The sequence below is a fragment of the Zalophus californianus genome, chromosome 1 (genome assembly GCF_009762305.2).
Source record: "Zalophus californianus isolate mZalCal1 chromosome 1, mZalCal1.pri.v2, whole genome shotgun sequence".
Classification (NCBI taxonomy): domain Eukaryota; kingdom Metazoa; phylum Chordata; class Mammalia; order Carnivora; family Otariidae; genus Zalophus; species Zalophus californianus.
The window spans coordinates 43600683-43623565 of record NC_045595.1 but is presented as its reverse complement, the minus strand read 5'-3'; the positions used below and the strand labels follow the sequence as shown (position 1 = coordinate 43623565).

Genomic DNA, 22883 nt, shown 5'->3' with positions numbered 1-22883 from the left:
TTTAAGACCATTCAGCAGTTTTCCTACCCATTCGGTGGTCTGAACAGCGGGAGCTGCAGACCAGTCCTCAGTAGGGAACTGCTGGGTAGACATCAATGGTACCTGCACATCTTCAGACAGATTGAGCAGCAATAAATTCAGGAACTGGTGTGGTCCATTTAGCCTGCAATCCTTAGTCATAGCTTTTCAGGTTTTCAATCTCCTCAGAATCTCTATAAAAGCAGAGATCAGGCATGACCACCCACGGGTATTCACCACAGATGGTGCCACACATGCGCAGAATGTCAACACCCTCCACATTACACTTGCTAACTGAGCGCTCTTGTTGTGGTACCAGATGGCAATGTCCACATGGCACAGAGCAATGGTAGGCAGGTTAATATAAGCTGCCTCTGTGAGAGGCTGGTAGTTAGCCCAGGGATCAGTATCCACTGGGAGTTGTGGCTCCCAGAAGGCCTCCTGGATTTGGTTAGTGAAGTTTCTAGGAGTGAAGTGGCCAGCAATAGGAGGGTCTTTAGTGGAAGCAACAAACTTCAGCATTGGTCACTGACCAGTATTCCTGGATGATATCACACTGACATCAGCCAAGTTTTTGATGCCAGTAATAGCACGAGCTGCTAGCAGAAGCTTCTCCCAGGTTCTCTTGAGATTTATGATGTAGATGCCATCACATTTCCTTTTGTAGATGTACTGTTCCATTTGAAAGTCAATATTGGTGCCAAGGTTCCTGCTACAAGGAATTTGAGGACATCCTCCTCCCTCACTTGCCTGATATCAAGGGCTCCAGACACTGTGAAAGTTTCCCTTTAAGTTACGACGGGAATGCAGAACAACGCCATATGGACCCCTCTCTGGGTAAAGTTCCAAGGTTTTTTTTTTTTCAGAAGTGGCATATATTGCTTTTTAAAATAAAAATAAAATAAATAATGTTATATAAAACACTAGAGCAATGTTTAATTCTATGAATGGGGGACAAAATAGCAATTAGTGATTTAAATATATTAGTTTTTATATCAGACAATGATATTTGCTTAAATATTCACTTATCACTAAAATATTTTCCATCATGTTAAGAGTGTATCGTCAGTTAAATATTGCATCTTTCCTCACTCACATTTTGATGTGATTTTTAAAATGAGTATCCAGTTACCATGGCAATAAATGACATAGGAATGCATAGATTAAATTGGAATGGAATCAAACACCAGATAAATTCAGAATGCATGCAACACCTTCATTTCAGACAAGTACTTTTTCTATCCCCACCATCTTCGTAAATGGTAGTCAATCCAAACAATCTGTCCTTAAAAAATATGATCCTAAAATACACATTTTTGGTGATTGGAGTCCAACATAGTCGCTGCAAAAAGTTATGGTGAGATTTTATGTAGATCACTTAATCATGGTTTTTTTGACAAGAGGATAGTTACCAGAATTCTGTGGCCAAAGACAACTAATCCTGTCTTTTCTGATAAAAACAAGTGATATTTGAGTAATTATATACTGAATTAAATTCAGAGGGATAAATATTTAATGTAATTAGAAATGATATTTTCTCAATAATGGAATATATAAAATTTGTATATATACATAAATTTTTCTTGGGAAGAAAAAAATCATACAGTTTTGAGCTAAAACAGAACAACTTCCTCCTTTTTTATTCTTGCAACATGAAGCATTTTTGTTACCCATGTAGATAGTAAAAGGTTTGGGAAAGCTGATGAACTTATGAGTTCCCTTAAATATATGGCTAAGAATTGAACACTATTTTATTTGACTGTTACTATTTTGTTACAATTACACATTTTTCATTTATCAAGAGATGCTGAAACTCTTTTGAAGGGACTTAGGGTTTAAAGGTTGACTAAACTGTGGGTTTTTTCGCACTCTCCTAACAAAAGGCTACAAGATACTGTTGAAAGTTCATGGTGGTTTCCCCCTCAAGCAAATAATGTTTCCAGAGAATAGCTGAGATTCTCCAGTGTTTTGACTGGTTGATCTCCTAGTCATCTTTTAGCCACAAGCCATAGGGATATTGGCAAATATTTGTTTAGTATATAAAAAAATTAATACTCTTTATAGGAGTGTCTATACACGACTAAACCTTTAGGGTCTTAAGCACGAAGTGATTGTGAACATAGGTCCCCTGGGTTAATAGCAGGGAATCAAATGCATTAGGAAGTCCAGCAGGAAGGGGCCAATAAGAAAAATTCTTTGTTCATTTGGATATAGTAATACATTAGATAAAACTCAAGTACATTTTAGAGTGTGTCCAAGTCTAACTTGGATGAGAATAAAATATGGAGGGAATGTTGAAAAGAAAAAGCAGGAAAGCATTTAAAAATTTTTGTTCTCACTAAGCTATAATATTTGTAGTTCAAAAATAAATTTTCTAGTCATTTTAAGGACTCTCTAGTTTTGAAATCCCATTCACATAGAAGAACTGTCAGAAGTCTCCTAAAATAGTCACATGGAGCACCCAATATTTATAAGGATAGAAAAACATAACATTTAATACATCAGAATTTATTTGCTATATGAAATAAGCTATGTGGATAAATGGGTGGGTTAATGTGTCATGGTATCTTTTTTTTAGTCATTTGAATTATAAAACTAATACATGCTATCCCATATACCTGATGTAATCACTCTAAAATCATGTGTAGCCTTTTTTTGTTATTGTTTATTTAAACATACACTATTTATTTTTACAAACAATATCATACTTTATATATGTGGGAATAAATGAAGACCAACCAAATGAGAACAAGCAAAGAATATTTATTCAGAATTTCCTATAAAATATGTGTATTATTTGACTGCTAATGTTATCAGCAAGGCTTCCAGTCAACAGCAGGCTATTAAAATGAAACAAAAAACAGTAGGCTATTAGTAGCTACGTTTCTGGGGAGTCAAAAGTTATATGGGAATTTTCAACTACATGTGGGTCAGCACCCCAAACCCTGCTCAACTGTGTATATATAGTCTATCCATTGTCCATTTATTGTCTTTCATAGACTACTCAATAACTTGATATTTTCACTTAAAGGTAAATCACTGTCAGGCCTGTGAGTCAACACATGTATGTTTTCCTCATTTTTTTTTTGAAGAGCTGCATAATATACCATAATAAAATAGACCAAAATTTGTAGTCAACTGTTCTGAAGGACATCCAGATGGCTTTCAGTGTTTTGCCATTCCAAAATATGCTGTAATAAAAGTCCTTAACTAAGCATCTTAACTTAATGGTATCATTAACAATACTGGTCAAATTCCCAGAATTTAAATTGCTGAGTCAAAGGTTATGTTTATTTGAAATTTTAATACATACAAATGCATCATTTTAAGGGCTTTTAACCAAGTCCCTAAAATGGTCATTTGTGTTAAAGGCTGAGACCCCTGATGCCCTAGCTCTTGATCTCTAGACATCAATAGATATTAGATGATAGATTTTCATTTCCAGGTGGCAAACTAAGCACACCTGGCAAGTCCACAGCACCCCATTCCTAAAAGTCACACTCATAAAAAAATAAATGGAACAAGGGAATTTTGAGCAATCACGGGCAGGTAGAAATTGAAGAGGGAAATTGCAGCTCAAAAGATCAAGGACTATCGCTTATTTCAGAAGGAATTTTACAGTTGTAGGTTTGTATGAAAAAGTAGGAGAAAGCCCAGGGATAATGTCCTAGGTCACTGGAGCAACCTGACAGTTTAACCTCTGTCAAATGCTTCTTAGGACAGGCAGTGAAGATCCAAGTATCTGTTTCCAAGATGAAGCAATGAGTAAGTGAGTTTACATCAGAGACTCAGGGCAGTACCTTGTTATCTGGCAATGGATGCCTGAGAGGAATGAGGAGCACTACAGATTACTAGCTGTTCAATGTCTAGTTCTATATCTTATCCATTCTCACTGATAAGTGGCAGAAGTAAAGACCATGGCTGGAGCTGGTGAGTTGTGCGAATAAGAAATATAGTCTAATAGGAAAACTCAATTTACTAAGATGAATACACAATTTCTTCTCAACACTTGTGGAAGTCAATGCCATTAAAGAGAGAGAACAAACATTGGGACAAACTTACACATATGGAAACAAAATAAGAGAACAAGATTTTGAAAAATTAAAAATAATGTTTTTAAAGGAGACTGCATTTTATTCAGTAAGATGATTAGGTGAATATAAGGAAGAACCAACAAGAGCTGTAAAATTAAAAACAAACTAGGGGCACCTGGGTGATTCAATCAGTTGAGTTTCTGACTCCTGATTTCAGCTCAGGTCATGATCTCAGGGTTGTGAGATCGAGTCCCGCGTCAGCTCCATGCTAGGTGTGGAGACCGATTAAGATTCTCTCTCTCCCTCTGCCCCTATCTGTTTCCCCCACCTTAAATAAAAAATAAATAAATAAATAAATAAATAGAAACTTGTTGGAATAGGCTAATGCATAAAATGGACATGGCTGTAAATGAGATGCTGGAAAACAGAGAAAATAGGAAAAAAACAGAAATCATAAAAGAAAATTTTAGAGATTTGGAAAATAGGTCCAGAAGTTCCAGAAAAAATTATCTAAATGGAGCTTGAATGGAGAGTAGGCAATATTTAGAGATAAAAAAGGAAATTCTTCTATAAGGATAGAAAGATAGGACAAAGGAGCACACTCAGTATTGAGGAGGGTTTACAAAACCAAAGCAAAGCAAAACAAAACAAAACAAAAAAAAAAGCAAATCCAAACCAATTGGTTCCAAATACATATGTATACATCTGAAATTTCAGAACATCTAGATTAGAAGGAAAATCCTAATAATCTCTAGAGAAAGTAAATCATAAAAACAAGGACTACAGCCTACAATTAATTTATATAATTTGTTGGGAGGCTGCCCAATAATATGCTAAGATGACATATTTGTAAGTCACCCTGAAAGGGCTCTGGTCTGCATCTGTGTCTCATGGTCTCTCTGTTCCAAACCATTAGGTTCTATCTCTCTGGCAACCTGTCACTTGCACTTATTTTTAAGCTTCAGTTGGTCTGTTCTGTCCTTTGACTCAGTACCCTATTTTCTATCTTCTCTCCTTTCAAAAAGATGGTTCATGAAAAGACTTACTGTTCACTAATACTAATTTTCTGGCTTGGCCTTAGGAACTATGCCCATGGCAGCCCCTATAGCCATCACCTTATTCATGAACATTTAGATTGTTTCAAAATGTTTGTTTTTACAAACAATCCTACACTGTACATCAGTGAACACTGAATGTTAGAGTAGATGAGCAGTAGCAATGCTGGATCACAGGACCTGCAGGTTTCAGATTTGAATAAATAGTGCTAAATTCTCCTACAGGATTACTGTATAGATTGACTTCCTCATTCACAGTTAAAGAGAGTAGTTTCTTAGACACTGGTTATCAACAGTTTAAATGCAAGTCAGTTGACTGGGTGAAAAATGAAATTTCATTGTCAATCTCCATTTACCGCTTTATCATATTTTCTTGTGTCCTTATGATTTTTCACAAGATTAAACCTAAAATCATTGAAGTATGCACTCTTACATCTGTAAGTACCCTGAAACCTGAAAGCCACAAATTGTTTCCATATATATTTGGAAGTAAGTTAAGTTTTCTTAATGAAGTTTTCCATCAAGAATCTCTCAGCCATGGCTAAATGAGGGAGTGTTCTTACCAAAATGAGTAACATCTTGGATAGTTACCCCCCCAAAAAAATCCATTTAAATCACAGAGCCAAATTAAACACAACTGAGGTTAATTCAAATGTCTGGTCTATGAGTTTCAGAAATAGTGGGCCACATTCAGGTTCTGTTCCATAATCAACTGCATTGCAGATTATATTTGTATGATGTTTGCATTGCTGACATTTTACGATTTGTTTTGTTTCTTCTTTCTTTCCTGTTTCTCATTTCTTTCCTTCAAGTGTGTTATTTGAACAATTTTTGGGATTCTATCTTGATTGATTTATAGCAATTTTTAGGGTATCACTTTGTACAATTCATTTTGCAGTGGTTGCTCTGGACATTAAAATATAGTCTGTTGGGTATCTTCATTTAGCCACTTTAAGTGGACTATAAAAAACTTCCTTTTAGGCCAGTTTACTTTCCCATTATATGTAATAATATATATATCTCATTATATATATGTGATTGTTTCAATTATTTCCTCAGTATATTGAATGACCCAACAGATATTTTTATTTCTACTATGAAATAAAACTTAAAAGGTTCATCAGGATAGTATATTATATGTAACCTCTATTTTTACCATTTCATTATTCTTCTTTTCTTTCTGAAATTCTATGCCTTCTGTTATCATTTCTTTTCTGTTGGAGAGTTTTCTTTAGACATTCTTTAAAGGTAGGTCTGCTTCCAACAAATTTTCTATTTCCCTTCATCTGAGAGTGTCTTTATTTTTCATTCATTCCTGATAGTTTCTTCTAGATACACAATTCACATCTGACAGTTTTCTTTCTGCTCATGAAAAATGTTATACTCATTTCTTCTAGCCGCCATAGTTTCAGATGAAAAATTGGCGTCATTTGATTTGATATCCCTTTGGCTCCTTTAAAAAATTTTTTCATTGTCTTTACTTTTCAGGAATTTAATTATGACGTGTCTTGGAATGGATTCTTTTGTGTTTAACCTATTCAGATGTGCTAAGCTTCTGAATCTATAACCTTAGGTATTCCACCAAATTTAGAAGTTTTTAGCCATATTTTTTCAAATACCTTCTCAGCCCCAAGATTTTTCATTCTTTGTTTTGGGAGGGGGGAGCATTTATTTGCTGTTATTCAGGTTGAGTAAATTCCTCTGCTCTTTTCTCAAGTTTCTGGATTCCATCTTTTAACTTCACTTTACTGTTGTGTCTATCCAGTGAGTTTTCTATTTCAGTCATATTTTTCAGTTCTATAATTCCCATTTTGTTGTTTTTAATCATTTATAAATATTAGCAAATCACATGACTAAAATTTTCTATTTTTCTTCACTTGTGTTGGGAATTTTTAATTAGTTGTTAAAAACATGGAGCTTTAAAGTTTATGTCAGATAGTTTCAACATCTGAGTCATCTCAGCACTGGCATCAGGTGAGAGTCTTTTCTCATTCAAGCTATGCTCTTCCTGGTTCCTGGTACAGTAAGTGATTTTGGTTGTATTTTGGACATTCTTGATACTATGTTAAGATACTATGATACTAAGATACTAAGATACTATGTTAAGAAGCCCTGGATCCTATTTACATCTATGATTTTAGTAGGAAGTCTCTGTTTAGGTTCAACATGCAGGTTATTGCCTAGTTTTCTGGGCTGTATCCCAAAGAGAATTTAGTTTTCTGATCTCTTGCTTCATTATTCTGTTTGAATTCCGACTGAATTCTGATATAGTCACCTTGGGAATGAAAGGTGTTTCCATTGGCCATTGGGTGAGGGAGGCTGGACTTACAATAGAAAGAGCACTTTGCCTGGCCTATTTTTAGCCATCTAGTTCCAGTGCATATCTTCTTCTGTATCTGCTGGTCCCTCTGGGGCAGGGAAGTTAGGCATCCCCTTTCCAAATCCTTTGCTCAGAAAGAGAATGTTTTTCTTCTTCTTCTTCTTCTTCTTTTTTTTTTTTTGGTTTATTTCTATGCCCATTAGCAGTTTCAGGTCACAGCCCTCTCTGATGCCCACTCTAAGATATATGATATATGAAAAGCAAATCCAGGAAATTATCTGTGGTGTTGTTCTTCTAGTCTTGAGGTTCCTTGCCAGGGCAATTTCTTTCCATGCTTTTAATCCTTTTATGACTGTCTATAAAATTATTTCTAGAGTACTTAGCAGTATTTTAGAGAGGAGGAACAGGAAAAATTCAATCTATGACATCTTAACTTCTGAAATACTTAAAATTTGCAATACACTCTCCTGTCTGTCTTCTCAGCTGTTTCTTACCAAAACCCTATGGGGTTTGCTCTTGGGAAGGTGTAACTCTCTTCATGAGGTAAAATTCAAAAGGGCCAGATCTACTGTAAATATATCTAACTTCTAGGAACCGAACTGCTAAGAAATAAGCTTCTACTGTAAAACGAAACAAACCAAAACTTAAGAGCTTAAAAAAAATCTAGCTCATAAGTGTGTGGGTGAACTGGGCCATTCTGAATTAGGGTACCTTGGCTGATCTCTACTGCACCTGCTAATGTGTCTGTGGTCATTCTTTATGTTTAGAGGATCTAGAATGGCTTCCCTCACATGTCTTATAGGTGTTGATTGTTTGCTGGTGGGATGGAGATGATAAGGTCACATACTTTCTTTCAGCAGGCTAGCTCAGTCCTTCTTCAATGGAAGTGGAAGGACTCCAAGCAGAACAAGAGAAGGTAAGCCTCAGTGAAAAGTACTTTTCAAGTCTTTGTTTGCCTCATGCTTGATATTGCCCCACTGGCCAAAGCAAATCATGAGACTAAGCTCAAAGTCAGTGTAAGAGCTAATTCCTAAAGGCTGTGGATATAGGGAGAGGAAGAATGTATGGCTACTGAACAATCTAACCACAATCAAATTCTGACCTGTATGCAATCACAAGTTAGCTCCCATTTGCATTACTTTTACAATTTATAATGCCTATCATGTCTATTACCTCATTTGTTTTCTCATAAATATCTCATGCTTGCTATGTAGAAGGCATAACTGTCCTCCTTGATATAAAATTCAATGTTTACGGCTAGTCCAAATATAACTAACATGTTGACAGTTGAACAAACAAAAGGATAAATAAAGATTTGACATACATTATATTCGGGCATCTTCCAGGTTCTACGAAATTTTAGATATAATGTAAGACCTGATGTTTTCATTCTTTGTTATCTCTTTCAAGCTATAATGGGATCTGCTTAGTTCTTTTATTGTAGGCTTTGTTGAAGAAGTCCATATCTATCTTAATAACATTTTCCATGAGTTTATAAATGACAGATATATCCTCTGTGCAGGTGGAAATAATTCTTACCTGCACTCTATTCTTATATGTGACTCTTAAATTTATTGATCATATTTATTCTGAGATGCAAAACCACTGAGACTATCATTATGTCTACTTTGAGGGGCAGTTATAACTAAAGGTTAAATGTTTTGATTTACTATAGTTCATTTGGAAGTTAGGAGAACACTGTCTTTTGTTTTGGTATTGCAATTATTATCTATATTTTATTCTATTAAAAACATCCTTTTTAATGTTGTCTGTCTTCCCAATCATTAGTCCAATAATTTCAATTAAAATAAGTTACTTCTAGCTCTTCTCCAGAGTTAAAACTAATAATTTAACATCCATTATTTCACAAAAATTATTTAGATTTCTTCTTAAATATAACATGCAACAACTGCAGTATTGGAGGCATAGAGCCTGTTTTTGAGTTCTTTGTGAGTTCTTTCCACAGCTTATCTGTATCAGCTTGTAACTACTTCAGATGAGCTGAGTATCATCTGCAAACTTGGATATTCCATTTTGTACATACTCTTTTAGATCAATTATTATGTGAGAAGCTGAACTACTTTATTAAAATGTGAAACAAGTCTAAACACAGCATATAGTTCCAGGTACCCTCCTGCAAACAATTCTCTATCCACAAAATTAATAAGCTATCCCTTTTCTTTGTTGGCTTTTTTTTTTTCTATTACAAATGTGTGTATCCATGAAAATGCCTGCCTTCTAACACTTAGTGACAGAGTGGAGGGAAACAGTGTTTTGTGAAGGTATAAGAGTTTAATACATTGCCAAGGGCTTACAAAAATCAGTAATTGACAGCTATCTCTTTCTTTGGCCTATACATTTATTTCTCCGACTAGAGAACCCCAGCGAGGAAGGATTTATACTATTTATCCTTAGAGTAACAATTTGACATGTTTTCTACCTACCCCCCTCCTACGTAGGTTATGCTTCCTTAAGTGTGCAGTGAACCACTCTATCTTATATATTGCACCAATCAGGCATGCAAGTGAGTTACTGGTCTGAAATTCTAAATCTTTCCACAATACTTTTTTATAGGTGGTGTCAAAACAAAAGGAAATTCAAAATAAATAAAACCACCACTCTCATTTATAATGTTAGGGCTTAGGACAAGCAACAACAGGCAGAAATAAAACAGTACATTCTAATATACTCTTTCTTAGTCATTAGTGATAGTGACACCACCAGTTGCAAACTAGCCATACCTCACTGGCTAAATGAAACATAAGATGCAAGAAACTTCCTCTTACAGTGATTGCCTCCTTTCTCTGGAATCTTTGTTTATGCCAGGGGTCTTCACCTGGGACAGAATTTGCCCATCTTGGAACATTTGGCAACATCCCAAATGTTGACATTTGACATTTTTGGTTTTCACAACTTTCATGTGGTAGTGCTACTGTTATCTAATTGATTGGGGTCAGGGAAGCTGCTAGACATCCTACATTGCACAGGTCAGCCCCTTACAACAAAGTATCTCGCCCAAAATGTCAATATTGCCAAGAATGAGAAACACTGGTTTTATACTATCTTCTTTTACATATATTCACTCATTTGGTTGGTAACCTCTATCCAGCATTGCTAAATGTTCACCATGATCATGAAGCCTGACATTTGTTTTGATAATCAGCATTCTGTTGTGCATATGATTTCACAACATATACAGAACACATTTTTTTATAACATACCCATATGAAATATATGATTTGATTTTATCTTAATTTTGATCTGATTATTGTACCTAAACAAGCATTGTCTTATAGTAAATTATCTTTGGACAACTCCCACTGACTCCTGGGTTCCCCTAAAGCTAAAACACTGCTCATCATACCTAACAGAAATCCAACACTTTTTAGTAATGTTATAGGAATCCACATTCAGGATAAATCTGACTCTGAAATTATCCCTCTGAACATTTAGTGTTCCATAGTGGGCATCACACTTGGAATCCATACTCCACAGCTTCTTGAGCTGCATAATAGAGTATAGAGACAGACCCAACCAGAATAGCAGAGTTTCAAAGCAAATAATAATTTCCAAGAAAATCTGACCAAAGGTAAAATAATTGAGACACAGAAATGATCAGATGTCCCTTAGGTCCACTGTTTCAATTCATTTAGACCAAATTTAATTTCTTTCAAGCTAAAGCATATGAGGAAATGCTAATTTGCATGGGTGCTTTAGCAGTAATATTCATTAAGACTATTATAGTTCATTGCAATGTCAAAAGATACTTTTTTTCCTTTTACAAGCTGATACGTATTAATGAGAAACTTACGGACCCTCCTTTTTCCTGTGTGTGACCCATGGAACAAGAAATCATTGGGATAAAATCAGCAATTTCACAGTTCTTGTTCTCTGTCAAACAACTACACACTGACAGATTCTTCAAGTTTGATTCATTAGGCAAATTTTTCGTATGTAAAGCTAATATGTTATGACTTTTAGCTCTCAGTAAATTTAATCACTGTACCATTTATGTGTGCTTATTCACTTTAATTTCACTTTACAAGAGGCGTATGTGCTTTAAAATATAGTGCCATGTGAGCACAGAATCACAGAATTTTAGTGCTTGAGATCATTTAGTATTCAACCTTGTCGCTTCACAGAGTAGAAACTGAGGCATATAATGAATGCCAGATGGCAAATTAATGAATCAGACTGTGAATTGTCAGTTCTTAGCTTACTGTTAAATTCTCTTTGTGCTACCATTTTGCTCCTGTTATATGATTTCAATATTAAATTCAAGCTTGATTTTATAACATGATTATTCTTTTCTCACCAAGAACTTTCAAATAACCATTTCACATTACAAATTATAGATGGTAACTAAATATTCTCACTAGTAATAATTTAAGTGAAAGATTTTATTTAAATGACGGATTATTTTATACAAATCATTTTTTGTAGTATAAAAAGTATCTCAAGAATAATTGCAGTCTTTTACTTTTAGAACAGGTCTTTTATCTACTATCTTGTTAAGGGGTAATGAATATATCATAGATTTTCTTTAAAAATATCTACTACTTACTATTTTCGCAACTTTGGGCAAGTCAATAAACCTCATTTTTCTTACTATGAAATAATAAAAGCATTTGGTCATGAACTTCACAGATAGTATTAATAAAATAAGGCAAAGTAAATGAGATTGCCTTTATAAACTACAAACATCAGATTTATATGTTAATGTCATCATATTATTAAAAATCTTTTTGCTCAGACCCAAAACTCAATGTGTTCATGGTTCTATTATTCTATTCCTTTTCCTCCTATTTCTTACTTTTGTTATTTGAATAAATATAACTAATATACCCTGGCATATATGAACACAGGAAAAATTTGATAGCAGTTGATCAAAACTTACACAAGATTTTTTTTTTTTAAACAGACTTTTTTTTAAGATTTTATTTATTTATTTGAGAGGGAGAGCATGAGAGAGATCATGAGTCATGGGCAGAGGCAGTAGGAAAGGGAGAGGGAAAAAGTAGACTCCCCGCTGAGCAGGGAGCCTGACACAGGGCTTGATACCAGGACCCTGGGATCATGACCTGAGCCCAAGGCAGATGCTTAACCAACTGAGCCACCCAGGCGCCCCCCCAAAATAGACTATTTTTAGAGCATTTTTAGGTTCACAGAAAAGTTGAAGAGAAAGTACAGGGAGTTTTCATAATCCCTTGTCCCCACACATGCACAGGGTGCCCTACTCTCAACATTCCCCAACAGAATGGTACATTCATTACAATCAATGAACCTATGTTGATATGTCATTATCATTCAAAGTTCTTAATTTACATTAGGGTTCACTCTTGATGTGCAATCTCTGGGTTTTGATAAATATTTATCAACATGTACCCATCATTAAAGTATCATACAGAATAGTTTCACTGGCTTAAAAATCTCTGTACTCCCTTGTTCCTAACCCCTGACAACCACTGATCTCAATCTGTCTCCATCATTTTGGCTCTATCATATAGTTGGAATGCTACATTATGCAGCCCTTTTACACTGCTTTCTTCCACTTAGTAATATGCATTTAAGGTTTCTCTTTGTCTTTTCATGTCTTGATGGCTCATTTCTTTTTATCATTGACTAATATTTCATTGTCTGGATGTACATGTACCATAGTTTATTTACCCATTCCCTTACTGAAGGACATGTTGGTTGCATACAATTTCTGGCAATTATGAATAAAGCTGCTATAAACATACATATGTATGGTTTTGTGTGCAGCTAAGTTTTCAATAGTTTTAAATAAATAACCAAGTAGTATCATTGCTGGATTGTATGATAAGAATATATCTAGTTTTATTAAAAAAAAAAAAAAGATGCCAAACTGTTTTCCAAAATGGCTATACCATTTTGCATTCCCACCAGCAATGATTTCTTATTACTCCACATCCTCACCAGCATCTGTTGTGTCTAGATTTTGACCATTCTATAGATGTGTAGTGATATTGTGGTTTAATTTGCAATTCCCTGATGACATATGACATGGAGCATCATATGCTTGTCATGTGCATATCTTCTTGTTAAGGTATCTGTTAAGGTCTTTGTGCCATGTTTTAATTGGATTGTCTTCTTATTGTTGAGGTTTAAGTGTTCCTTGTATATTTCAGTTAGCAGCACTTTATCAGATGTGCCTTTTGTAAATATTTTCTCCCAATGTGTAGCTGTTCTTTTATTCTGTTGTCACTGTCTTTCACAGAGCAGCTTTTAATTTTAATGAAGTCTAGCTTATCAGTTTAGTGATGAGAGAGACATCCTTGCCTTGTAGCTGAAATTACTGGGAAAACATAAGTTTCTTCTCAATCAGTATTATATTAGCTGTAGATATTTTGGTAAATATTCCTTATCAAGTTGAAGAAGTTTCCCTCTATTCCTAGTTTATTGAGCATTTTTATGATGAATGAGAGTTGGATTTTATCAAATGCTTTTTCTGCATCTACTGAGATGATCAAGTGATTCTCTTTTAGTCTATTACTATGATGAATTACATTTATTATCAAAGGTTCATATATTTATAACTTCAAAGGTTGAACCAAACTTACAAACCTGTAAATCTCACTTGCTTGTAGTGAATAACTGCCTTTCTACTTTGTTGGATTTACTTTTCTAGTATTTTCTTGACGATTTCTGCATATATGTTCAATACTTGTCTATAGTTAAGATTTCGTGTAATGTCATTGTCCGCTTTGGTATCAGAGTAATACTGGCCTCAAAGAATGACTTAGGAAGTATTCTCTCTACTTCTATCTTCTGGAAAAGATTCTAGAAAATTAGTATATTTCTTAAATATTTGGTAGAATTTACTATTGAACTCAGCTGGGCCTGGCACTTTGTTCTGGATGTCATTAATTACTGCTTCAATTTATTTAATAGTTACAGGCCTATTCATTTTGTCTATTTCTTCTTGTGTGAGTTTTGGCAATTTGTATATCTCAAAGAATTGGTCCACCTCATCCAAATTATCGAATCCTGTGGGCACAGAGCTGTTCATAGTATTCCTCTATTATGTATTTTCCATCAAATCTATAGGAAGGTCCCCTCTTTCATTTCTGATACTAGTAATTTGTTTTTTCTCCATTTTGCTTAGTTACTCTGGCTACAGAGTTACTAATTTATTGATCTTTCCAAAGAACCAGCTTTTGGTTTCATTAATTTTCTCTATTGATTTCCTATTTTCAATTTCATTGATTTCTGCTTTAACTTTTATTATTTCTTTTCTTCTGCTTACTTTGGATTTCACTTGCTATTCTTTTTTAATTTCCTAAAATAGAAGGTTAGATTATTGATTTTAGAATTTTCTTTTTCTCTAATATATGCATTCAGTGCTATAAATTTGTATATCCCACAGATTTTGTAATTTGTATTTTCATTTTTACTTAGTTAAAAATATTTTTAAAATTTTCTCTGGAGATTACTTTTTTGGCACATTTAACCTCCAAAGACTTTGGAATTTTTAAAATTTTTGATTTATAGTTTAATTCCATTGTGATCTAAGAGTATGTATTGAATGATTTTCACTCTTTTAAATTTGTTGGTTTCTTTTTTTTTTTTTTTTTCTGGGCCAGAATGTAATTTATCTTGGCATATGTTCTATGTGAGGTTGAGGAGAATATGTATTATGCTGTTGCTGGATGAAGTCATCTATAGATGTCCATTTTAACCAGTTGACTGACAGTATTATTAAATTCAACTATGTCTTTACTGATTTTCTGCCTACTAGATCTATTAATTTTTGACTGGGGGGGTGTTGAAGTCTCCAACTATAATAGTAGATGCATCTATTTCTCCTTGCAGTTCTATCAGTTTTTACTTCACATAATTTGGTACTCTATTGTTAGGCACATAGGCATCAAGGATTCTTATGTTTTCTTGAAGAAATGATCCATTTATCACCATGTAATGTTCTTTTTTTCTTTCTTTCCTTCTTTTTCTCTTTCTTTGTTCCTTCCTTTCTTTCTTCTTCCTTTTTTCTTCTTTCATTCTTATTTTTAAAAATCCTTTTATTATTCTTTTTTAACAAATGGCCCCAGGGATAGTGGACCAAGGGAGGGAGGAGAGGGAAAGTGAGGCCCCAGCCCCACCCCCCCTTTCCCCCTTATATATTTATAATCTATACACAAGCCCTAGGGGGCCAGGGGGAAGGGGAACTCCCTAGTGGGGTGGGAGCAACCAAGAGTCCACGTCCGCTCAGGAACCAGGCTCATCTGCCTGTTGGGGAAGGTCCCTCTCAACAAGCTGGCCCTGTCTAGTCTACTCCCAAGGCTTCAGCATTCAGCACAGGGCATCTGGTGTCGAGGACTATTGGTAGAGGTTGATGTGCTAGGTGCAGAAGACTCCACTTAGGTAGAAAGTAGGGCCTTGAGACAAGAATTGAGGCAAGACAAAGACGTTCCAGCTGGGAGAGTATGTGATGACTCAGGTCCCCTTGCTCAGTTTATGATAATCCTGGAATGGCTTTAGTTCCACTGGGTGCAGGTATGCTTGCCTCCAACTAGAAGGGAAGAGTCTGGCAGGTGAAGGTAGCACCCAAGTAGCAGGAGCAGGTGGGGGCCACATAGTCAGGCTAGGGTCTGTAGAGCTGAGCCCATGGGTAACAAAGGAAGAGGTGGTGGGGCAGAAGGTGTTGCTGGGGGCAGGGAGCCAAAGTTCACCACAGGCAGCTGTGAATCCACCATCGGTAGAAGCATCTGCTATATATAATGCCCTTTTTATCCTTGACAATTTTCCTTGCTCTGAAGTTTTCAGAGCATTCCACCTTTCTTTTGGCTAATAAATGTTAGCATAGTATAGCTTTCTCCATTCTTTTTTTTTTAACTTATATGTTTTTATATTTAAAGTGGGTTTCTTACAGACAACATACATTTGAATCCTTTTGTTTAATCCATTCTGAAAATCTCTGTCTTTGAATTGGTGTATTTAGACTACAGAAATATAGTATGGTTACTGATAAACTTGGATTGATATCTATCATATTGTTTCCTGTTTGCTTTTTGTTGTCTTTGTTCTTTGTTCCTATTTTTGTCTTTACTTTTTTTTTCTTTTTGTGATTTTAACTGATCATTTTATAGGATTCAATTTTCTCTCCTTTCTTAGTATATCAATTTTACTTTTTAGATTTTTTTAAAATTTATTTGTCAGAGAGAGAGAGAGTGCACAAGCAGGGGGAGCAGCAGGCAGAGGGAGAAGCAGGCTCCCCGCTGAGCAAGAAGCCTGATGTGGGACTCGATCCCAGCACCCTGGGATCATGACCTGAGCCGACAGCAGATGCTTAACTGACTGAGCCACCCAGGTGTCCCTCAATTTTACTTCTTATAAAAAAAAATGTTAGTGGTTACCCTAGAGCTTGCATTAGATATTTACAAGTAACCCAAGTCCACTTTCAAATAAAACTATATTGTTTCACAGGTAGTACACTTTATAATAAAGTTTTCCTAATCCTTCCCTCCCATTTCTTAAATCATTGGTGCCATTCATTTTATTTATGTACAAACTATAATAACAAAATATATAGTTTTGCTATTGTTATCATGAACAAACTCTGATCTGTTAGCTCAGTTAACAATAATGAAAAGAGAGAGGGGGAAGATGGCAACAGAGTAGGAGGACCCTAGGCTAACCTCATCCCATGAATACAACTAGATAACTATCAATTCATTCTAAATATCCCAGAAATCGATTGAGAATTGGCATAAAAAACTCCACAACTCAAGGTACAGAAGAGGCCACAATGAAGAAGGTAGGATATTCAGAGACACAGCTTGGGAGAGAAACAGATCATGGCTGCTGTGGTGGCGAGGGAGCTAGGGTCACAGAGAAGGGCAAGAGACAGGCTAGCACACAGGGGAGTGCATGGGGAAAATAAATCTTCATAGCAATTGACTTGGAAAGTGAGAGAGCCTGAGTTTTGTGAGTTCTTGTAACCAGCAAAGCTTAAAACCAGGAGTTTTAAAGGTCAGCATTCTTGGCTCTGAGAGAACTTGGAGGACATTAGGGCCACTCTTGGAGAAAAGTCAGGGCAAAAAGCCTGTGGACATACAGTGTAGAAACAGCAAAGTGAAGAGTGCCTGGGGCACATAGTGGGGAGATTATTTTCTCATCTCAGAGTGTATCGCAGAGAGGCACCATTCACAGAGAGACTCTTCCAGAAACAAAGGAACTGACTGGCACCATTTTCCTCCCCTGCCTCTCAGCATAAGCACAGGGCCACCTGCAGGAACCAGCACAGCACAGACATTCACTAACTAACTTGCTTACCCAAGCCCTATCTCCCTAACCCCCATTCCCCCTACCCCTGTGCTTCAGAAAAACTGCCTTTTCCTGTCAAGCTTGCTTCAGTCCCAGTGCAGTAGGTCCTCTCCCCCAGAAGACTGGCCCCAACCCCTGCCAACAGCATGTCTCCTGACCTGGGAGTTTTGTGAGGCTTCAGTTCTGGGGGCAGCAGTGAATGGTCTCATTTCACAAGCAGATGAGAATATACTTAGTTAAAATGTGCCACATTCAGGCCAGGGACTAAACACTGTGCATAACAGGCAAAGAGAGCCTCTGCAGATGACTGACCTGAAGAATAAAGTGGCCAAAACACAACATGCACATGCAGCACACATTGGAGACATTCCTGGAAGCACCAGACCCTGAATAACAGGGGATATTACACTGCATAGCACTACAGGACCTCTTCTTCATAAAGCCATTACCGCCAAGAACAGGAGACATAACTGACTTTTCTAACACACAGAAACAGGCAGAGAAACCTAGATAAAATGAGAAGACAGAGGAATTTGCCCCAAATGGAAGAATAGGACCAAGTCATAGCTGGAGATCTAAGCAAAACAGATATAAGTAACATGCCTGATGGAGAATTGAAAGCAATGATTATAAGAATTCGCTGGACATGAGAAAAGAGTGGAGGACATCAGTGAGACCATTAACACAGAGATAAGGAATAACATAGCAGAGATAAAGGGCTCAATAAATGACATGAGAATCACACTTGATGGAATGAATAGCAGACTGGAAAAAGCAGAGGAATGTATTAATGACCTAGAAGACAGAGTAATGGAAAATAATCAAGTTGAACAAAAAAGAAAAAAGAATTGTGCAAAATGAGAATAGACTTAGTGACTCCATCAAATGTAGTAACATTTGTATTACAGGAGTTCCAGAAGAAGAAGGAAGAGAAGAGGGGACAGAGAATTTAGTTGAAGGAATAATAGCTGAAAACTTCTCTAATCTGGGGAAGCAAACAGACATCCAGATGCAGGAGGCACAGAGAAACCCCAACAAAATCAACAAAAGAAGATACACAGCAAGACATCTTGTAATTAAATTTGCAAAATATTATGATAAAAATATTAAAAGCAGCAAGACAAAAGATAGTTACATACAAAGGAAATCCCATAAGGCTATCAGGGGATTTTTCAGCAGAAACTTTCCAAGACAGACAAGAGTGGCATGATACATTCAAAGTGCTAAATGTGAAAAATCTCCGCCAAGAATACCCTACTTGGCAAGGTGATCATTCAGAACAGAAGCAGAGATAAAGAGTTTCTCAGACAAAAACTCAAGAAGTTCATGACAATTAACCAGCCCTGTAAGAAATATTAAAGGAGACTCTGAGTGGAAAAGAAAGACCAAGAGTGACAGTATAAAGGTAGGAAAAACAAAAGCAGTAAAAATGAATATTTCCGTAAAAAATAAGTCAAAGAACTCACAGAATAAAAGGATGCAAAATATATACTATATCCTTAAAACATGGGGAGGAGAGGAGTAAAGTATGGGTTCAAACTTAAACAACCATCAACTTAAGATAGACTGCAATATGCAGAAGACATTATATATAAACCTAATGGTAACCACAAATCAAAAAATGACTAATAAATATGCAACTAAAAAGAAATCCAAATATAGCACTAAAGAAAAGCCAACTATGAAAATAAGAAAGACAAGAAAGGATCAGAGGAAATCTTTAGAAACAATCACAAAACAAGTAATAAAATGACAATAAATACATATCTACCAATAATTACTTTAAAGAGAGGCAAACCAAGAAATAGATCCTTAACTACAGAGAACAAACGCTTTGTTACCAGAGGAAAGGTGGGTGGAGGGATAGGAAAAATAGGTGAGTGCACTTGTCGCGATGAGCACCAGGTGATTAAAATAAAACTTTATAATAAAATAAATAGAAATACATACATAAATAAAAGAAGAAAAAGAGTAAGAACAAGAATTTTTATTTTACATGTGTTTATTCTCTAGTTCTCTTTATATAGATCCAAATTTTTTACCTATATCATTTCCTTCTCTCTGAAAAACTTCTTTTAACATTTCTTGCAAGGCAGGTCTACTTGCAATAAATTCCCTCAATTTTTGCTTATCTGAGAAAATCTATTTCTCTTTCACTGTTGTAGGATAATTTCACTGGATACACAATTCTAGGTTGGCAGTTTTTTTTTTTTTTTGACATCTCAACACGAAATGCTTCACATCACTCTCTTTCTTGCATGGTTTCTGAGAAGTCACATTTGATTTTTATTTTTGCTCCTTCATAGGCAATCAAATTTCTCTGACTTCTCATAAGATTTTTTTCTCAATCTTTAATTTCGACAGGTTTAGGATTGATGAATTTGAATAATTTCAGCAGGCTCTGGTACATAGAGGCTGTCAGTGTTTGTCTGGAACCTGACCTTGGGATGATTAGAGCAGATAACAGTGGCCCTGATTGAGAGAACCAATAAAGGAGGAGGTTAGAATATGGCCTCTGGTTTGGTTGGTTTGCATGTAAAAAGTATGTTTACAGGTGAATTATTTACTATTTCTAGGAATTAGTTAATCCCGAGAGAGGCAGTCCTTCCAGAGGCAGCAAGGCCTCAGATGTCAAAGCATCAGAAATACAGAAAATAAAGACATGGTTACTATATCTCTTTTGGTGTTCATTTTTTTAAATTAAATAATTGTAGGATTTTTTTTTATTATTTAATTTACCCCTTCCCCCCCAGTGATTTAGAAATTACATGTTCTATGTCTATTCCTTAGTGGTTACCTTGACAACATTCATCATGCTTCTTAATAAAAATCTAAACCAAATACCTTGATTACCTCCTGAACTTACACAGAATTCTCAGTTTTACCCTCTGTGTTGATGCTTGTCTAACTTTTGTTCTCCTGATAGCTTGCACTGTTAATTTGCCATATACCTTTGCTGAATCTCAAGCTTGCTGTTTGCTTACTATCCACCACTCTACACTTCTAGTTTCAGGGGCACCTGGGTGGCTCAGTCGTTAAGCGTCTGCCTTCGGCTCAGCTCATGGTCCCAGGGTCCTGGGATCGAGCCCCGCATCAGGCTCCCCGCTCCATGGGAAGCCTGCTTCTCCCTCTCCCACTTCCTCTGCTTGTGTTCCCTCTCTCGGTGTGTCTCTCTCTGTGTCAAGTAAATAAAATCTTAAAAAAAAATTACATTTCTAGTTTCAGCTTTATCTAAGATACAATGAGCCCTGAAATAAATTAGAGACTCTTTATAAAGGATTCAACTTTTCTGAAGGAGGAAGATCTTCCTCGGTAACCAAGACACTTTACTGTTAATGTTCAACCTGTTATAACTTACAAATTCCCTCTGGCTAAAAGAGCAAGCTTCACTACAGTGAGCTATTTCTTAATCCAGAAAATCAACAATTTCTGACAAAGGGCTGTGTCAAGAGCACAGGAAGTGGCAGTGATGAGCCTCCAAGGCACACTTCCAGTAGCACAGTCAAGAAGGAGCTCAAGACTGCAAATCTTGACAATTTTCCCACTTTTCCCTACCTCTTTCCCCCTCACTTTCTGCTTTGAGATAATCACGACTTTCTGCCATTCTCCTCATGTATGTCAGTCACAAATAGACAGCACTCCCACATTGTTTCTTACCTCTTTTTCCGTAATCTCAATGCTGCTTTGTGCATCCCACTTTCTGACCACATCTTCCACCCATTCCTCACTTCTGAAACCTTAAGATCAATCATTAGCAAAATCTCCTGTCTCTCCAATGCCTTTCAGAACATTTGCTTTTTTACTCCCTTACTCGAAGTGAGCCTGGCTTCCTATGCCCCCAGGGTCCTGCTTCCCCTGAGCCTTATCAAGTAGTGTCTTTTTTTTTTTCCTTTCTATACTCTTCATTCTTGAGCCTAAAACTGGAATGGATGTGCTTCTTGTTCTTCACTGATTTTCCTTCTTTCCTCCCTAAGCTCTCCAAATTTGAATATAAACCATGAATCTTCCATAAGGACCTCCAACACCCACCCACACAATGGCATCTGTACTTGCTGTTCTTTCTGCCCACTTATTCACATGACTTGCTCCCTCATTCCCTTCAGGTCTTTGCTCAAATGCTGTCTTCCCAGGAAGGCCTTTCTAGGTTAAACTTGACAGTCCCTTTCCCTTTTTCCTGGCTTCATTTTCCTCCTTAACATTTACTACCATCCAATATATTATAAAATAGATTTTACATATTTATTTTATTTTCTTTGTCAACTGACTAGAATATACCCTTAAAAAGGGTAGAAATGTTTGATGTTTTAAGAAAATCCCCTGAATTCCCAGTACCTAGCATACTGACTGGAGCACAGTAGGTACTCAATACAGATATTTAAATGTATGATTGAATGAAAAGCTGAGTGTTTATCTAGATGTCACTAGGGGCAAAGACTTGAAATGAACCTTAGGGAGTCATATGCTTCTTTTCCTTGAATTATGTCATTACTAGCTTAAATTCAAGTCTTTCCATGTTGTAGGGTTTCTATATCAGAGATCTATTTCTGTTTTTCATTTTAATGTCTAGATCCAAATCACCCTGTTAATACTACCCCTTTACTGCCTCAATTTAATTTTCCTAGCAAACCTCAAAGAAAAAAATAATTCCCACAATTCTCTTCCTGCTAAAGAAAGACCAGAAGGCAAACCACCCTCCTAGTTTCAAGGTTTGTGACAGCCTAAGAACCTATACTCAAGACATATCAGCGATAAGAATAGAACATATGTGTTTTATTTTTGCTATTGAGAAACTGAGCAGAGCTAGTCAGGATGAATTGCTTCTAAGTGCAAATGAGTTTTGACAAAAATTAATTGTACTATTAACATTTTAAAATCTAATATTTATATTAAATTTGACTCTTCAATAAGGCTCTGCAGCCTGGTACATGTTAAACAAATCCCACATTTAAAAAAGATATAATGAAAATAATTTGCATAAGATTGTTGTTAGAAAGATAATTATATTTCAACATAGTCAAAGCAAATGTAGAACCTGTTTTTAGATACATTTCCTTCTCTCTTTGCCCATTCTGTGAACAACCCTAGTAGTACAGGAGATTCTAACACATTTCTTCCAGCAGAAATATTTTGGGTCAGATGAAGTATCCATTTCTATATTTCTGCTATTCAACA

General features: G+C 35.9%; 1 pseudogene; it reads right to left on the bottom strand.

Annotated features, from left to right (window-relative positions):
* Positions 1 to 172: 172 nt before the first annotated feature.
* On the bottom strand, positions 173 to 21421 carry LOC118356911 (annotated as a pseudogene).
* Positions 21422 to 22883: the final 1462 nt, after the last annotated feature.